The 12,890-nt window shown below is 43.3% G+C and overlaps 1 protein-coding gene across 1 annotated transcript in view; it reads right to left on the bottom strand.

Annotated features, from left to right (window-relative positions):
* The window catches only part of Ppfibp1 (PPFIA binding protein 1), a 120,838-nt gene extending 110,964 nt beyond the window's left edge, over positions 1 to 9,874 (bottom strand). Inside the window, exon 1 of the mRNA XM_048366773.1 lies at positions 9,726 to 9,874. The gene's annotated coding sequence lies outside the window, so the exon portion shown is untranslated. The remainder of the gene's footprint in view (positions 1 to 9,725) is intronic.
* Between the last annotated feature and the right edge of the window lie 3,016 nt (positions 9,875 to 12,890).

The raw sequence follows: 12,890 nt of genomic DNA, 5'->3' as shown, positions 1-12,890 counted from the left end.
CTCAAGTTTAAATGCACAATAAACAATAGATGGAAATGCCAAAGCACTCCATTCACTTCAGTTGGCAGGTAGCTTAGTCTTCAAAGAGAGCTGCTCTATTTGACAACCAGGTCTAGAAAAACATCAGGCTTCTTGATGAAAAAACAAACAATTCTCAGGTCCCACACAGCAAAACATACTTTGGGAATTCATTAACCCAACCCTTTTCCATCAGAGGTTTTAAACGTGCACATCAAAATTATCTTCACAGAACAAACTGGTTAATCAAGCAGGTTTACTAGAAACATCCTAAAAATTAATACTTGTTTTTACAGCCCTGATAAACCCTGCCAGCTTATGTTAGCATAGAATGCAACAGAAAAACTTTCCAGTGTATGTGTCATCATTGCAACAGGGTAGTAATGGAACAAGCAAGAGGTGTTTCCTCAGATCAATCACAGATGTGACTGAAATAAAGTCTTTTAGGGTTCTCTCCAAGCCAGTCTGGTAGTCTTTGTAGGGTCATGAAGACCCTACAAATCAGGTTTCTAAGCACTAAGGACTTTTTGAGCCAAATAACTCTGTTGCAGGGCAGGGAGAGGGTTTTAGCAGTGGGTATGGCTCTCCTATACACACGAAAATGATGGGATTCCTAGACTCTATCAGATACTGCCGGACTCCAAATTCCAGGTTGAAACATGGAAAAAAGTCTCCTGACAATGTCACATGGGTTCTAAAGGTCAAAATCATCTCCAATGAAAACCACTGGGCTAGCTGGATGCTGCTGGCTCATACCTATGCTCCTAGCTACTCAGGATGCTTAGATCTGAGGATGGCAGTTCAAAGCCAGCCAGGGCAAAAAAAAAAAGTCCATGAGATTCTTATCACCAACAAACCACCAAAAAGCCAAAAATGGAGCTGTGCCTCAAGTGGCACTCTTCTTGAACAAAAAAGCCAAGTGAGAATGCAAGGTCCTGAGTTCAAACGCCAATAAGTATGGGCTCCATTTCCAGCTTTTTTTTTTTTTTGGTAGTTAATTGGGGATCAAGAGTTATGGGGAACTGGGAATATGGCCCAGTGGTAGAGTGCTTGCCTGGCATACATGAAGCCCTGAATTCAATTCCTTAGCACCACATACACAGAAAAAGCCAGAAGTGGCACTGTGGCTCAAGTGGTGGAGTGCTAACCTTGAACAAAAGAAGCCATGGACAGTGCTCAGGCCCTGAGTTCAAGGCCCAGGACTGCCCCCCCCCCCCCAAAATCTATGGACTTTCCTGCTGCCCACACTGTCTTTGAACTGTTAGTCTCAGATCTCAGCTTCCTGAGTAGTGAGGACTACAGGTGTGAGCTACCAGCGCCAGGACCCTGGTATGTCTTTCCAACTACAGATACTGCTGGGAATAAGCAATTAAAATGAATACTAATGACAGCCTTGTAAGGGCAGTATTTAATGTTCCCTTGTGATTCTATTTCAATCCAGTCCTGACTATGACACCAAAGAGGTCTGTCACCACTCAGCACCCATCTCCCCTCCAGAAGCTAGTCTGTCAACTATTAAGTCTGGTTGTCTAAAAATTCCTCCTGCAAACGGTCAAGTTTCTCTATGTCTAATTTCAGACTTTCTTCTTTTCTATCCCACTAACTACTTTCCACTTCAGTTAATTTAACTCTGTACCTGCAGACATGACCTGGCAAAAATATGTCACTTTGGATTGTTTAGATGGGAGATTCCTGTCATTATTTCAAATTTTTCCTCTGCCGCTAAAGCCAGCCTCTGAGGAGCCAGGAGTGACTGTCTATAGATTTCCTTCCAGTGGTTCCCGCTGAACTAGAAAATGCAGCCCCTCCCTGCAGTAAACTACAGTCCCTTCCCATGGCATTTCTCCCATTTTGCCCAAGGGCTTTCTTCCACCCCAGATGAAGAAGGGTTCTTTATGGATTTCAAGCCAAAGCAGCTGCCTTCCACCCACACTTTGTGCCTGTGGCTCCTCACAAGTAGTTCCTGCTTGATTTTGGCTCCTTCCTGTCTTCGATCTAAGCTACAGAACCACACTTGGTAACTCCCTAAAAAGTTGAACGAACTGGCCACTGCCTCATGTAGTAATCTTCAATTTTTGCTGTTTAAATTCCAGATCTCTTGTGTCACCCAACTGCTCTCCAAGCTCATGAAATGACCTGACAGCTAGACCCCACCCCAGATTTGTGTGTGTGTGTATGTGTGTGTGCATTTGTGTGTGCCAGTCCCAGGGCTTGAGCCCAGGGCTTGGATGTTGTCCCTGAGCTTTTTTGCTGAAGGCTTGCACACTACCACTTGAGCTGTAGCTCTACTTCTGGCTTTTTTGGTGGTTAATAGGAGATAAGAGTCTCATAGACTTTCCTGCCTGAGCTGACTTTGAACTGTGATCCTCAGACCCCAGTCTCCTCAGTAATTAGGATTGCAAGTTTGAGCCTGGTGCCTTGTTCCAGGCAGATTCTTGACCTTACCAACTCAGGAATCTGCTGTAGTGTGTAATGCAGTTGTCTTCCATTGGGTCTGTTCTGTCCTTTTGTCACTATCTCTGGTTAACTCATGCTTTGTGCTCTAATACCTACATAATACCTACACTAACAACTTTTGTCTGACTATTTCTAAATGTTATTTCAGTGTGTGTGTGTGTGTGTGTGTATGTGCTGGTACCAGGGTTTGAACTCAAGGCCTGGGCACCATCATGACTTTTTCATTCCATATAGGCACTCTGCCATCCGATCCACTTTTTGCTAGTTAATTGGAGATAAGAGTATTTCAAATTGGTTTGCTAAACCAGTATCCTCAGATCTCAGCCTCCTGAGCTAAGAATTAAAGGCATGAGCCACCAGTGGCGCGTGTGTGTGTCAGTCCTGGTCCTGTGTTTGAGCTCAGAGCCTGGGCGATGTCCCTGATCTTCATTTGCTCAAGGCTAGTGCTTTATCACTGGAGGCACAGATCCACTTCTGGCTTTTTTTGGTAGTTTATTGGAGATAAGAGTCTCACGGATTTTTCTGCCCAGCCTGGCTTCAAACTATGATCCTCATATCCCAGCCTCCTGAGTAGATAGGATTATAGGCATGAGCCACTAGTGCCTGGTGTCTCTCCTTAGAAACATGTAAGATCCAGCCCTGTTGTATCTTACCTTCCTGAACAATACCAATCTGTCCACCTTAACCTGAACCCAGTTTCAGTCCAGACTTCATTTTGTTCCAAACTCAAGTAAGCACATTTCACCCATATACCTCCTCCACAAAATCCCTTCCCCATCAAAAGCCCATTCAAATCCCACCACTTCCAGTGGGATCCCACTCAGCCTTTCTCTATTAGCTCTAATCTAGTTTCTACCACTATCCTCCCAACTACCTCCAAAAGGCCCAACAGATTAATGTTTCTGAAACTAATATTTTTATATTTCAAGAGTAATGCATGACAGCATTCACAATAGCCAAGATATGGAAACATCCCAGATGCCCCACTACGGAGTAATGGATCCAGAAAATGTAGTATCTGTATACAATGGAATTCTACACAGCTGTTAGAAATAATAAAATAATGGCATTCACAGGGAAATGGATGGAACTAGAACAAATCATGCTGAGAGAGATGAACCAAGAACAGAGAGACAACCAGTGCATAGTCTCCCTGATATGCAGATGTTAGATTTAAAACACAAGAAGATATGACAGAGCAAACAGGACTCAAGATACCAATACACAGTGAGACCAAAGGAGGAAAGTCTTGGGAGAAAAGCACCAAGCACCTCTTCACATGTACATAAAATAATATACAGACTGAAAAGAACTCCAAAGATAAGGAAACCAAGGATCTCTTCTTAATTTGTTTCATAGTGCTTAGAGGACTCTATATTCTTTACCTCATATATGGTATATACATGTGCACATCTGAGGGAAGCTGGGAGGGGGGAACAGAATGAGTGGAAAGCAGGTGAAAAAAATACAGCAGAGGGGCCCAACAGCTGCAATGGACATTGATGAAAGCAAACTAAGCAACTCATGGGTGGTGGTGGGAGGGAGGGAATGAGAGAAAAAGAGGGAACAGATGATACTACGCAAAAGGAAAGAATGTATGTATCACCCGACCTAGAAGAAATTGTTTTATTGTTAATGTTCATAGAGTTCATAAGCTTTGTAGACTAGAATGACGATGTCCATCATTGAGAAGGTTAAGCTGTGTACTATTAAATTTATGTAGTTACTTAATCTCAGTAAAGGAAAAAAGAGAGCAATAAGCCAGGCACCAGTGGCTCATACCTGTAATCTTAGCTATTCAGGAAGCTGAGATCATAGGGTTGAAGTACAAAGCTAGCATGAGCAGAGAAGGAATAGAGTCTCATATCCAATTAACCACCAAAAAGCTCAAGTGGAGCTGTGGCTCAATTGCTAGAGTGTTAGCCATTAGCACAAAAACTGAGGGATATGCCCTGGCCCTGAGTTCAAACCCTAAGACTAATGAACATACACACAAATAATAACAAAGCCCCCTCACATTCTAATTGCACATTCCATGTGTCATTCCATGTAGCAGTTTCCATGTACTGACAAACATAAACCATAATTGTAAACGTGGTGTCTTTTTTCTTTAAAAAAATATATATAATAAACATCTGTGCAACTTCATATGTTCTTTTTGGTCTTTTTAACAGCAAAATAGTAATATAAACTCTGCTTTTCATTATGATTATGTGTAAAGCACACTTACCTCTGTACTGAGTACAGCAAAGGAAAGACAAGTTTTATCCATCCTCACATCTCCAAGAGGACTTCTTCCCCAGCTAGAAACTCTTTGCCAAATGTGCAGTGCATAACCCTATCCATCATCAACTCCTATGGATGATCTGCCAGGGAAACGAGTGCAGGACTTCCATATTTCATCCCCATAACAATCCAGCAACTATTATTTTCTCAGATTTAATTAGCCTATACCATATGGCCTATATGGACAACAAATTCTGGTCATCCCTATTTAATTCTAGAACTTGAACTCAGGACATGGCACTCTCACCCACAGCTGGCACTCTACCATTTGAACCATGCCTCCACATTCTGCTTTGTGGTAGTTAAATGGAGATAAGCATCTTAGAACTTTCCTGACCAGGCTGGTACTGAACTGCAAATTTTAGCCTTCTGAGTAGCTAGGATTACAGGTGTCAACCACTGGCACCTGACTAGTCTACTTTACCCATATGCCTTAGCCAATACATTTTTCTAAGAAGATTCTTGACTTTTTCATCTAAAGCTGGAAAACAGACTTGTGTATATTCTGGTAAGTCTATGTTTAGAAGCTTTCTCAGTGGTATAAAATCACACGCTGATAGAGGTGGAAGATGAAAAAACATCTTTTTTAATTAAAAAATAATGCCAAGCAGCTGATCTAAAGAAAAACATTGAGACTCAGGTGATTTCACACATTCTCTCCTCTGCTCTTGGGTTCAGCCAGGCACTTCCCCTGACTCATCACTGAGTTTGTTCAGAGGAAAATTAATAGGCTCATTTGACCCTCCAATCATTCACAAGAAGAAGGAGAACATGTTCAAATTTCAGTTCAAACAAACAATTGGTATCTTTAGAAAATGGTAATCGGCATAAGGACAGTATCTGCTACTGCAAGACACTGTCAAGTGACTGACTATGTGAAGAAAGTAGGCCCGTCAACTGCTAGTGGCTCATGCCTATAATCCTAGCCACTCAGGAAGGCTAAGGTCTGAGGATGGAAGTTCAAAGCCAACTTGGGCAGATAAATACAAGAGGTTCTTATAATTAACCAGCAAAATGACAGAAGTACAGCTATGGCTCATGTGGTACAGCACCTGTTTTAAGTGGGAAAAAAAAAACAAGCAAGCATGAGTTCAAATCCTGGTTCAAATCCCAGTACTGTCACCAAAAAAAAATAAAATAAAATAGAGATATGAGCAGCTGAGCAACACTGCTAGAACTTCCAAATAGACTTTCAAAGTTTAAATAAACTCAATAAACATAGGAAATTAATACATGCCAGAAGCCAGAAGTTCACACCTGTAATCAATCCTAGCTACTTAGGATGCTCTGATCTGAGGATCACCGTTCAAAGCCAGCCCAAGAAGGAACATCTATGAGACTTTTACCTCCAATTAACTACCAAAAAAGCTGAAAGTGGAGATGTAGTTCAAGTGGAGCACTAGTGTAAGCACAAAAGCCCAGGGATAGAGCCCAGGGCCCTGAGTTCAAGCCTCAGGACTGGCACCAAATAAATAAATAAATAAAAACAAAGAAATTAATACACTTCTCTAGTAATCAGATGACATTTACACAAAGTTCCACCGACAGAGAAGGGGGACAGCCAAAAAAAGAACTACAGTGAGCCAGCTCCTGTTACAGTAAAATATTACATTCATGCTATGAAAGAGGTAACACATTCACAGTGGTTCCAGCTAGTTCTTCCCAAGAGCTACCTCACTTAACTGAAGAATTCAGTCACTTATCTGTGAATAGTCTTTGTGTTTGTGTGTATGCCAGTACTGGCACTTGAACTCAGGGCTTCACTCCCTTGGCTTTTTTACTCAAGACTAGCACTCTTACCACTTGAGCTCCACTTCTAGTTTATTGCTGATTAACTGGAGATAAGAGTCTCATGGACTTTCCTACCAGGGCTGGCAATGAACTGTGATCCTCAGATCTCAACCTCTCGAGTATAGCTAGGATTGTAGGAGTGAGCCACCAAAACCCAGCTTTTCAGTCTTGCCACTGAAAATAGAAATTTGACCTGTTACCAAATATTCACACATCTGCTTTCCTGATCAAAACAAAAGCAATAATAATAACATCCTAATGTACTTTTTGCTTAACTGTTTTCCAAGCCATGGAGAGCTCTCAGCCTACAGAAACTCCCTGTCAGGATACATACAGAAATTCTGTATCTCTCTCCTACTGAAAAAGTACACTGCAAAGCCAGGTGCTACATCTATAATCCTAGCTACTCAGGAGGCTGAGATATGAGGACTCAAGTTCAAAGCCAGCTCAGAGAGAAGTCTATGAGACCCTAATCTCCAGTAACCAGCAAAAAGCCAGAAGTGAAACTATGGTTCAAGTGGTAGAGAGTAAACCCTGAGCAAAAGAGCCCAATACTGGCACACATGTCCATGCATGCACACACACAAAATACACTGCAAAACTGAGTACATTTTACCTCCTCATGGAACTTAAAAAGAAAAATTCTTAACTCACCATTACTACAGAACTATTTGCAATCTGTATCTTCATTCAAACCATAAGTCAAAACTGAAATGTTCTGGTCTTTCTAGTAAATCTCATCTTCCCTTTTCCAAAACCCTGAGCTACTTTTTTTTCAGGAACTAAAACAATACAGAACCAGGTGTTCCACAGACAATAGCCAAACAAAACACACAGTTCCTCCTGCTCTGAAATCAGTTATCTGACTAGAACAATAAGAGAATCTATCTACAAAGTTCTCTTCCCCCACACTTCCTGACTTTCTTGTGATTTCTTTCTTTTCCCATCTCCTGGAAATAGCCTAATGGTCACAGCCTGGGATGAAGTTTTCAACTCACTGTGAAATCTACACCCATTTCCTTCAAACCTGACAACAGTGGAATCTCCTTGCAGAGCAGCTATCTTGAGAACCAGGGGAAACTTGATTCAGGAGTACTGGCCATTCGTGTGTGTGTGTGTGTGTCTTGAATTTGTGTGTGTGTGTGTATGTCTTGAACTCAGTACCTGGAAATTAGCATTTTTGCTCAAGGCTAGCACTCAGACTACTTAAGCCACACAGCTTTTTGCTGGCTAATTGTAGATGACAGTCTCATCAACTGTCTGAGTTGTTATTTAATGGTTTTGAACTGTGGTCCTCAAGATTTCAGCCTCCTGAGCAGCTAAGATTGTAGATGTGAGCCACCAGCAGCATCTGGCTCTGCTCCCCTCCCCTTCTACCCCTTCACTTTCAAATCAAATTCTGTTCCCACTGCTCTCCAGTTCTTACTGAAAGAAAACCATGGGTTAGTTTGGTCCCTATAATTAAGAGGTTGTGTGCCACACCTACCCCCACATTTCCCTGAACTCCCTTCTGTAAAAGGATCCTTGAAAACATCCCTTCTCCAGCAGCTACAGAAAACAGATCTGAAGATCAGCAGCAGCCTGCCCAAAGCCTTGGAAGCACAAGCTGACAGCCAGGGGACCATTACCAGGGAACCCACATTGGCATTTTAGAAGTGTGCCACATTTCTAGGGGTAGGGTCAGCCCTACCCCTAGCTTGTGAGCAAACTTCTCCCATACAGCTGTACTACCCATGAGGCATTTCATGATGATATATAAACATAAAAATCACATTGATTTTTTCAGATAAGCAATATATTAACAGGCCATAGGAAAAACGGACTGATATATAGATATATACTTCACATATATATTCCATTAGGATATTTAACATTCATCTATATACAAAAGACTCATATTGATACTCTTTCATTTAAGCAATATATTAATTAGCAAGCCATTGGGGAAATGCAAATACCTTGAAATATATGTATAAACATATGTGAAATGTATTTTATTCATATGTATAATCATAAATGAATGTTTATATAAACATATATATCTTTATATTAATCATATTGATACATATTTACTTATTTATTATATATTTATATATCAATATAGTATATATAAATTTTTAAATATATTTACTTATAAATATATGATAATTATAATACATATGTACTATTTATATTTAGGTATACATGTAACTATTAAATATAAATATATGTGTTTAGTTATAAATATATTAAGTATTTATGAATATGACATATTAATGTGATTAAAATTAGTTTGTATAAATGTACAAATATATTATTAAATTCATATAAATGATATACACAAATATATGTGTGTATATACTTATACATATATGTATAAAATACTTTTTTTTTCACTTTTAGTAATACATTAACAAGGGCAACTGTTTCATTCCTTTAGGAAAACTGGGAAACAAAAAAATCACACTTCCCCCCAGAAAGCTCCATTTTCTTGAGTCTTTTGGGGGAGGGAGATACATTTTCAACCTTTCCCACTTTTGCATCCCACCCCATACATGTCTCAGGATAGGAGTCCTAGGGTTATGGGGGGGAGGATCTAAACACAGCCATGGGCCCACGGCCCCACCTCACCTTGGTTACAAACTACACACCACATACCACACATATACACACACCACACACAAGACACATACACAACATACACAACACAACACACGCAACACACATAAGACACAACATACACAACACACAAAGACACAACACACATCTGACAAACAGAAGACACACATTCCATACACTACACACTCCAGACACATCTCACACAGCAAACACACAACACACAGACACATATCTCACACACATCTGATACAACACACATCACATACACCACGCACCGTGTGCACACTACACACACTGCGCACACATCACACACCTAACACACTGCACACACACCACACACCTCAAATGCCCCGCACAACATACCTCACACACAACACACACCTCACACATACCTCACACACACACTACACACATCTTCCTCACACCTCACACTGCACACACCCCATACGGACACCAAACAGTTCACACACCACACACACACACACACACACACACACACCTCACATACATCCCGCACGCAAGGAGCCCGCCAGCCTGACCATGGTCGCGCCCTCCGCTCCCGCGCCGGGCCTCACCTGGGAGGGGCCACCGCCCCCAGCTCGAGTTCCCAAACTTCGGGGTCGCCTCCTCCGGCGTCCCTAGCCCGCGCCCGCACTCGCACAGGCCGAGACCACGGCGGCCCCGCCCCGCCAGCCCCGCGCCGAGTCCTGAGCCCTTGCCGCGCCCCGAGCCCGCGCCAGGAGCTGACGTCACTGCCCAGGTGCCGCCCTCGCGCCGCCCCGCCTCCGCGGGAACGAGCCAACCAGAGCGCTTCGAGGGCGGGATCGTCACGACTGCGCCCCGATGATTGGACCGCGCCCAGCCACTCCAAGACTCCAACTTCTGGGACACATTCCTGGCTGAGCCGGACGGGGCTGGACCTGGGTGTTGTGGGGGGGCGGGGGGAAGGAGAAGAAGGAGAAAGGGAGGGAAAAAGTTGTTTTCCCCGCCGTCACGGAGACAGCGGCCCCCGAGCGAGGAGTCCCTGGAAGGTCAACTTGTAAACTTTTGTCGTCCTTACCCCCTTCGGATTAGAAGTGAGACGGTCACACGCGCACCCCTGAGGCGAGAGCCCGTGGCGTCGCGGGCCGCGGAAGCCGGGCTGCGGGGTGGGGCTGCGGGGCAGGGCTGCCCTCGGCCCCGGGAGCCGCCCGCCCCAACCCCAGAATCCGAGGGAAAGTCAGGAAAAGTTGGGAAGGCCATTATAGACCGGAGGATCTAACCTGCTGCTACCAGCCGCGTGCCACTTGTGCTTTTACATTAAAAAAAAAAATTAATTATCATCAGGGCTGGGAATGTGGCCTAGTGGTAGAGTGCTCGCCTCGTATACATGAAGCCCTGGGTTCGATTCCGCCAGAGGTGGCGCTGTGGCTCAAGTGGCAGAGTACTAGCCTTGAGCAAAAAGAAGCCAGGGACCATGCTCAGGCCCTGAGTGCAAGGCCCAGGACTGGCAAAAAGAAAAAAAAAAATCACACCACTCAAGCCTCTCAGGCAAATCAGATGGAATCTCCAAAAAGAGGAAAAACCTTGCTAAGGACGTTGTGCAGTCGTTGTTTGAATGCCCAACTAAAAGGGAGAAGCTTCTGTTGGACTCTGGTCGCTCAGGCTCGTAATCCCAGCTACTCAGGAGGCTGAGAATGGGGGTTCAAAGCCAGCCTGGGCATGAAAGTCCACGAGACCCTTATATATATAGATATAGCCAACAAAAAAACTGTTAGTGGAAGTGTGACAGCCTTGAGTGAAAAAGCTAAGGCCCTGAGTTCAGGCCTCAATACTGGCACACAAATAAAATAAAATAATGGGGGGAGGGGTATGTAAACAGGTACTGGTGGCTCATACCTGTAATCCTAGCTACCCAAAAGGTTTGAGCTCTGAGGATCCTGGTCCAAAACCAGCCCAGGCAGACAATTCCAGAAGATCCTTTTCTTCAATTAGCCAGCAAAAAGCCAGAAATGGAGGTGTGGGTCAAATCGTAGAGCACCAGCCTTGAACAAAATGTGTCCCAGGTTCACGTCCTAGTACTAGCGTAAAATAATAAAATGGAGTTCAGTAAACCCTATGAGAATAATTATTGTTGACTGGAACTAATGGCAGTGGCTGAGCTCACATTCAGTTTTTTTTTCTTTTCTGCCAGTCCTGGTTTTGTTTTTTGATTGATGACATGTCATACTTTCACTCTCTTGCCAGAAATTGGAGACATCCAGAGTCCAACATTGTGATACATTTCACCCTCTCAGGCCTCCTGTACAGTAAGAGTTAAATTAGCTGGATGATTGTGTGTGTGTGTGCCCGTACACACACATGCACATGCCACTACTGGGGCTTGAATTCAGGTTATTGTGCTCTCATTTTACTCTAGGCTGGTGCTCTAGCACTTGGGCCACACCTGCATTCTGGCTTTTTGCTAGTTAATTGGAGTTAAGAGTCTCCTATTTGTCTACCCAGGTTGGCTTTGAACTGTGATCCTCAGAGCTCAGTACCTAGGATTACAGGTGTGGGCCACTCGGCAGGGCTTATAGCTAACCTTTTAAAACTCATTCAGTCTAGTCTCTAATTACCTCCCTGCCTTATCTTCTACTTCAAGCCTGGGAACCCTTCTGCTGCAGTTTAACTCACAGATCCATGCTGAGTTCCCACACTAGGTGTGATTGGAATCCCCTTCTCTGGAGGCCTAGTTAGAATCTTTCTTCTCTGCCAAGTCTTAGCTGTGTGCTAGGCAAACAGAAAAGAGGAGTGGATGCTAGGCAGATCTACAACTTACGCACTGAGTAGCATGGAGCACACCACTAAAATATTCACTTGTTGCCAGGAGTCAGTGGCTCACACTTGTCATCTTAGCTACTCAGGAGATTGAGATCTAAGGATCTCATTTCAAAGCCAGCCCAAGCAGGAAAGCCTTCGAGACTCTTCCATTAACCATCAGAAAAGCCAGAAGTGGTGCTGTGGTTCAAATGGTAAAGTGTAAGACTTGAACTAAAAAGCTCAGGGACAGTGTCCAGGCCCTGAGTTAAAGCCTGAGGACCAGCACCAAAAAATAAAAAAATAAAAAAATAGCTGTCTGAAACTTCAGTGTCTCCTCTCTAAAATAAGGCAAAAACAATACCTAAGTCACAATTTATTGTAAGGTTTATTGAGATTGTACATTTGTGTAAATGTGGTTCATGTATGTTCAGTCCATTTCAGTACATTTCTTGCCTTCCTGGTAAATACAGCTCCTGCTTTCTGCAGAACAGGTTCCCTGCTGTAACTCCTTTCAGGGAAAAGGCACAAGAAGTAAATCAGTCTCTAGAAATGCATCATCATACAGCAGCCTTTTCCATTCCTCTGTGTGTGTGCATGTGTGCATGCATGTGTGCCAGTCCTAGGGCTTGAACTCAGAGTCTGGGCACAGTCCTTCTGTGAGGGATGGGGTGGGGTAAGGTGGGAGAGATAGGGTAAAAATATAGTCTCCTTCAGCACTGGTGGATCACACTATAATCCTAGCTACTCAGGACCTGAGATCTGAGGATCACAGCTCAAACTAGCTGTGGCAGGAATGTCTATGAGGCTTTTATCTCTAGTTAACTACCCAAAAGCCATAAGTAGTAGAGCACTAGCCTTGAGCACAAAAGCTCAGGAACAGTGTCCAGGACCCCTGAATTCAAGCCCCAGGACTGCACACAAACATTAAAAAAAAAAGTACAAAGTCTCTGATGACTTGA

Source organism: Perognathus longimembris, chromosome 1, assembly GCF_023159225.1.
Source record: "Perognathus longimembris pacificus isolate PPM17 chromosome 1, ASM2315922v1, whole genome shotgun sequence".
Taxonomy (NCBI): Eukaryota; Metazoa; Chordata; class Mammalia; order Rodentia; family Heteromyidae; genus Perognathus; species Perognathus longimembris.
Note: the sequence above shows the minus strand (reverse complement) of the source record. Positions and strands in the feature narration are given on the sequence as shown.